The following is a 6,038-nucleotide window of genomic DNA, read 5'->3' as shown; positions in this document are numbered from 1 at the left end:
CAGACACACACACGCCCCACGGTCACGTACTCACCACAGGCAGACACACACACGCCCCACGGTCACGTACGCACCACACACAGACACACACACACCCCACGGTCACATATGCGCCACACACAGACATACACATGCCACACAGTCACATGCGCACCACACAGAGCTATGGACCTGACCAGCCTGTCCTGTCCTGCTGGCTCCTGTCTCCTGCCTGAGCAGGGCCCCCCAGCAGGCCTGGCCAGGTGTTGGCTCCAGGGGACAGACCACCAGTGCCACTGCGTTTCAGGTTCCCACCAATCCTATCAGGCGGAGTTGAAGTCCTTCCCCCTTTCACAGATGGGCAGCCTGACACTCAGAGAGGCTAAGTAACGTGTCCAAAGTCACACGGCCAGGAGGGCTGGCTCGGGCTGGGCGGGAGGGGAGCTGAGTGCAAGTGTGCTAGCCATGCTTTGCACGAACCTAAGCCCACCAGGGTGCGTCAGGGGGAACCTTCAGGCAGAAAACTGGGGTAACTGACCCCGTAATTGTCCCTGCACACCTGGGGCTTGAGCCGTGGGCCCACTGCCTCCCACGGGCTGGAGTCAGCGCAGCAGGGAAGGGCAACGTTCCACCTCACGCCCTTCCCTGCCGGGCCAGCTGTTTTCAGGCGGGGCCCTTGGGACCCAGCCAATCTGCAGGGCTCGCTTACACTTTCCTGCTCGCCTGTCTCCCGAGACTCAGGGCAAGGCGTCGTGTCTAGGCGGAGAAAGTGAAGTCCCAACAGAAGGCAGGACTGAGAGAGATGTCCGCGTGCACGCGATGCCTGCCCCACGCGTGTGGCCCGAGCTCACGAGCGGCCCTGGGAAGGCAGACGCTGTGCTTGGATTGTCGTTGTGGCCCAGAGCCTGGCGTGAAGAACGCCAGTGCTTGTGCCTGTGACGAGGTGGCGGCTCAGAGGGGCAGTCGCAGAGGAGGTGGGAGGGTTTGAGCAGGTGCAGGGGGTGCTCCTCAGCCCGGAGTGCCCCCACCTCGAATCCTCCAGAGCCGCTGCCCCTGTGCCCACGCTAGCAGCTCCTGCCAGGCTGTCCCCTTGCGTCCCTGTCAGTGGAGCAGCGGGTCACCCATTCATCCGGCAAGTGCACCATGCGTCCTGGGCCCTGTGAGGCCCCCAGCGAGGGAAGGGCCGGGCTGGGGAGCCAGAGGGCCACTGGCCAGCCAAGGTGAGGGTGCTACTGGCTGAGGAGCAGCATGCGCAAAGCCTGCTGGGGGGACAGATATGGGCAGATGGGTGGATCCTGGTAGGGACCGGGGGGAGGCTGGATGTTGCAGACCTGAGGAGGAGATGCAGGCCTGGAGTGTCGCGCACCAGCTCGCGCACACGCACAAGTACAGGATGGGAGCCGTGTGTCAGGTGGGTTGGAGACTGACCACCTGAGGAATGGAGCGGGGAGCAGGAGCAGACAGGGATGGTGACAGGGATGCCCCAGACTTGTGCAGTCCCAGACCCAGCTGGAGCTGGCCCAGCCCTGCCATCCATGTCACCCACACCGGAGCTTGCCCTGGAGCAGCCGCAGGCAGAGGGGCCTTCACTCGGGCCTGGGTGTCCTCCCTGCCTCAGAACCCTGCTCTGGCCAAGTGCCGCTGCCTGCGGCCACTGTCACAGCTCCGTTTATCTCTGTTGAGGCTTTGCTCCCAGCTAAAAACAAAAGTAGCACCTTATTAATCACTGACCCCTCTGAGTAGCTGTTTCTGGTCCCTTTCCTGACAGCTGGTTTGCGGAGGGGGCTGGTGAGGGCCTGGCCTTGGGGTAGGAGGGAAGGAGGGGAGGGCAAGGGAAAGAGAAAGGACCTGTGGGTGTATGGTGAGTGTGTGTGTGTATGTGTGTGTGTATGTGTGTGTGTGTGTATGTGTGTGTGTGTGTGTGTGTGTGTGTGTGTGTGTGTGTGTGTGTGTGTGTATGTGTGTGTGTGTGTATGTGTGTGTGTGTGTGTGTGTGTGTGTGTGTGTGTGTGTGTGAGGCCATGATGGCCCAGGGGTAGCTTCCAGCCTCCCCTCACCCTTGTCTCTGCTAAGGGAGCCTAGGGGCACCTGGGTGACCCCTCCCCTGCCTGGTGGGTTGTGTAACTCCCCACCCTCCATCCTGTTGCAATTTGCTACCTTCACATTTTGCTGTAATGTAGATTTTTCCACCTGATTTCCTAGGATTTGTCTTTTATTGTTTTTCTCCCTTTTTAAATTTAAAAAGATCAAAAAAGAAAAAAAGAAAAGAGAAAGAGAGGAGAGGTCTCTGCCGGTCTCCAGGATGGGCTGCTCGGGCTGAGAGAGGCCAGGTCTTGCTGCATCCTGCACTGGTGGCCAGAGACCCAGACCGTAGGGCAGTTGCTCAGTGCGCTTTGCTTGGTGCGCTGGAGGAGTGTCTCCCTCCTCCCTGTCTGGAGCCCAGTGTCGGGGTGCTACCTGGGACAGGGGGCGGTCTGCGTTTTGGAGTGCAATCCCAGGCCCTGGGTGCTGGAGTGAGAAGGGGTGGGCTGGGAGTCCCACTGAAAGCCGGTGCCCCATCCCCTCGCCCACCCCTTCCCACCGCCTGAGGGCTGGCAGTCTCAATCCTTCCTGGGGGTCCTGGCAGATTCAGCTGAGAGCTCAGGGGCCTTCACTCGGACCCTCCTCTCCCCTCCACCCCCCCACATAGGCAGAGCAGGCTCCTCCTGTGGGAGGCCATTTCTTTCCGCCTGCCCAGACTGACTGCACAGAGAGACTGGTAGTGGTAAATCGGAATGAAGTGGGTTCGATTTCTCAGGGGCGCAGTTTGAGAGGGCTCTTAATGTGCTTTTTTCTTTAGAAAGAGAAGAAATATGGAAGCTTGTGGTTGTGCTTTCTGGTCCGCTCTGGATGACGGTCAGAGTTGGGGTGTCAGGAGGAACTCCCCAAGACCTGGCTTCATGCTTTTCTGGGTGCAACACTGTCGGTGGCATGGCCTTAGAGCCGTGGGGTTGAGGCAGACAGCTTCCCGAGGCTTCGACCTTGTGGAAGCAGAGCTCTGGCAGAGGGTTACAAATAACCCCAAGTTGTTGACAGCCCAGGCAGCAAGGGCCCGGCCTGCCTTCCCTGAGGTTCGCCCCTGCACGCTGCTTCACGCACCTGGCTCTATAATTCATACAAAGAGAGTTTGCTTCAGTGGAGACAAGGCAGCCGGCTGGGCGCTCCTTAAGGCCTACAATTAACTTAAGGGGTTTACAGGGCGCAAGGACTGTCCTTCCTGGAGGCGGAGCCCTTCCTCCCCACTGCCTGCTCTCCACCCTGCCAGTGGATCCCGGAAAGCAACCATCAAGAAGAGAGAAAAGTGTCCTCAAAGCCTTTTCAGAGTGAGAGGAGAATTAAGAGTGGGGTTCAGAACAAGGGCTGCAGCAGGACAGCATAGACAGACCCCAGCTGCACTTTCCCCCTTGGCTGGGTGTTGAGAGACCCTGCGAGGGCTCAACGTCAGGGTGACATTTGCCAGATAGAAGTAAAACACAGGTTTGGGAGACCTTTGGGCTCCCGTAGAAACCAGGAGTTCCTGGGAACAGTGTCCCCGCTAAGTGAACCAGGCCAGCCTGGGAGCCCCCGGATTTTGCAAAGCCTGCCCTGGGCTCTTAAGGATTTAGAAGGCCAGCTTCTCAGCTGGGCTCCATGCCTGGGGCTCAAACTTGGAGAAATGAAGGAGGAAGGAAGAGTGAGGGCCACCGCTAGGAAGGGATTTACTGTTGAGAGAAAGAGGGTGTTCTTGGAAACACAGTCCCTTTAGGAGGTGAAAGGAGATTTCAAGCCCATGTTGAGGATAAGTGCTCAGCCCTCACAAGCCTTAACCGGAAGGCCTTTAGGAAGATGAGAGACTTGGCTACTGCTGTCCAGGCCGGGACCCTGGTGAGGGAGGGGAGGACACCAGAATTTTCTCCTTTGTCTATAGACGCTCTGGGTTTTGCTACCTTTGTACGTTTCTGGGCTGCAGGGACTTCTCAGGGGCCTTGTGTGTGGCTCTGAGCCCATTTCAGAGCTGAGCTCTTTAGGGTAGACACTGAATGCCAGGATCTTACCCTTGTCACCAGGGGAGATCTAATTAGGGCACGGGGGCCTTGTTCGCCTGTGCACAGCAGGCCCTGCGATCTGGGAGAAAGAGCACAGAGGAGGAAAACACAGGCGTGTTGGAGGAGCAGCTTTTATTTTAAATCCCTGAGCTTGGAGAGGGGCTGCATGTCTGAAATTGGGAGGGAGAAGGTTTGGAGTTAGAGTCACTCGAATGCTGACCTTGTTTGTTGCCTAGTGCCTGGGCCTCCTACCCTCTCCCCCAACGAAGACCAATGCACTCGTAGTCCTTGGACATCAGAAAGTGCCATTCTTGGCATCCTGGTGTGTGTCTGGGGAAGAGAGAGAGAGAGAGCCAGAGAGTGAGAGCGCGACAAAGAACAAAGTCCCGGGACTTCCCTGCTCACCATTGACCTCCAGGTGCAGTGGTGTGAATTCAGATGTGGCTCTGCTTGGGGGGTCCGGGCTGCACCCCTGGCTCCACTACATCCCGGAAGGAGGCACCGAACCGGCTGGAGGGGCCCTGTCTCCTTGCCTGCAGCCGTGGGTAGCAGCTCTCCGTGGGCCTGGACCCCAGCCTGCCCAGACCCGGCCTGGCACCCTTCCCTGCCTGAGGACCCGACACTCGGGCAATTCTTCCCAAGCTGCTTTGACTTAAAAATATTTAACACCCCTCTCTCCTTTAAAAAAAAGAAAAAAGAAGGTTAGGCTGTGTCAACAGACGCGAAGTTCATAATTGAGGAAACTATTCGGAGATTAGGCCAAGAAACACCGCGCCAGCAAAGCCCAGGTTATTACCCAAAAAGCATGTGTTCTCTAGTTTGCTTTATCGACTTGACACAGGCCTTTCATCAGGGTGCATTTGTTTTGGAGGCCCCCTTCCAGCGTGTGTAGACACTTAGGTTTTCACCACGTCACGCAAAAACACCCACCGCGGGCGACCTCGCCTGCGCGCGGGCCCCGTGGGCCGTGGGAGGCAGGGGCGGGCGGAGGGACTCGGGGAGCGCTGGCCAAGCGACTCCAGGCCTCAGCCCTTTGTCCTCGACAGGCATTTAGGAATGCAAGGAGAAGCGGGAGGGCGTGAAGTCGGAGGACGAGGACCGGCAGACCAAGTTGAAGCAGTGGCCGAGCCGAACCAACTTCACGCTGGAGCAGCTCAGCGAGCTAGAACGGCTCTCGGCTCTCGGACGAGACGCACTTCCCCGACGCCTTCGGGCGCGAGGAGCTAAGCCAGCGCCTGGGGCTCTCCGAGGTGCGCGCGCCTGCAGGGAGGGACCTCCGCCCCGGCATGCCGCCCTGTTCTTGGTTCCAGGCTGGCTCGGGGCTCGCTGGGGGCCGGGGCCTTTGGGGACCCCACGAGCGGGCCTCGCGGATCGGTGTGCTGGGTTTGCACCAAGGGCCCGTGCCCTGACAGACCGGGTGGCCCTCCAAACCTAGGTTGTCAGGAATTTAAATCTCTCTTTTCTGCCCTTTCCACAGTTTTTCCTATTTCCCTCCTCCTCTCCTGGGCAGCCTCGTCCTCCCCTCCTCTCCGCCCCCCTCCCTCCCACTCGGGGGAGGAGAGGGGCTTCGCACTCTGGGCATCTTGATGAGCGAGGCTCCTGCCCACGCGGGGCCGGATTAGCTCGGGCGCGGGACGCGCGAGGGCCCTCTCCATCTGACTGCCTGAGCGGAGCATAAATTGGTGGTGGCCCATCTGGCGTGCCGCTGTAGGCGGGGGCCCTGGGTGAGAGCAGCAGCTCGTGCGCAGGGGGACGCGCAGGCACAGCTTTCTGCGGCCTTGTAAATACTGAGTTAAATGCATGCACTAATTTTCTGGGTGATGCCCGGGGAGCAAAGATTCTCTGCAAAGCCGCTTCCTCTAGGTACAGCTGACCCCGCCCCCCACTGGGAGGTCGGCCCTGGAAGCTCAACTCTGGCTCATTCTTTCTCTCTGTTCTGAACAGGACAGAAAGGCCAGGGAGACAGGGTCAGGAACCCTGGACTCTGGGGACTGG

At 59.1% G+C, this 6,038-nt stretch overlaps 1 pseudogene; it reads left to right on the top strand.

The window, feature by feature from the left end:
* The first annotated feature begins 1,122 nt into the window (after positions 1–1,122).
* The window catches only part of LOC105812195, a 10,301-nt pseudogene continuing 5,385 nt past the window's right edge, over positions 1,123–6,038 (top strand).

This window comes from Propithecus coquereli, unplaced genomic scaffold (assembly GCF_000956105.1).
Source record: "Propithecus coquereli isolate 6110/MARCELLA unplaced genomic scaffold, Pcoq_1.0 Scaffold107, whole genome shotgun sequence".
In the NCBI taxonomy this organism is placed as follows: domain Eukaryota; kingdom Metazoa; phylum Chordata; class Mammalia; order Primates; family Indriidae; genus Propithecus; species Propithecus coquereli.
This window is presented reverse-complemented; position numbering and strand designations above follow the sequence as displayed.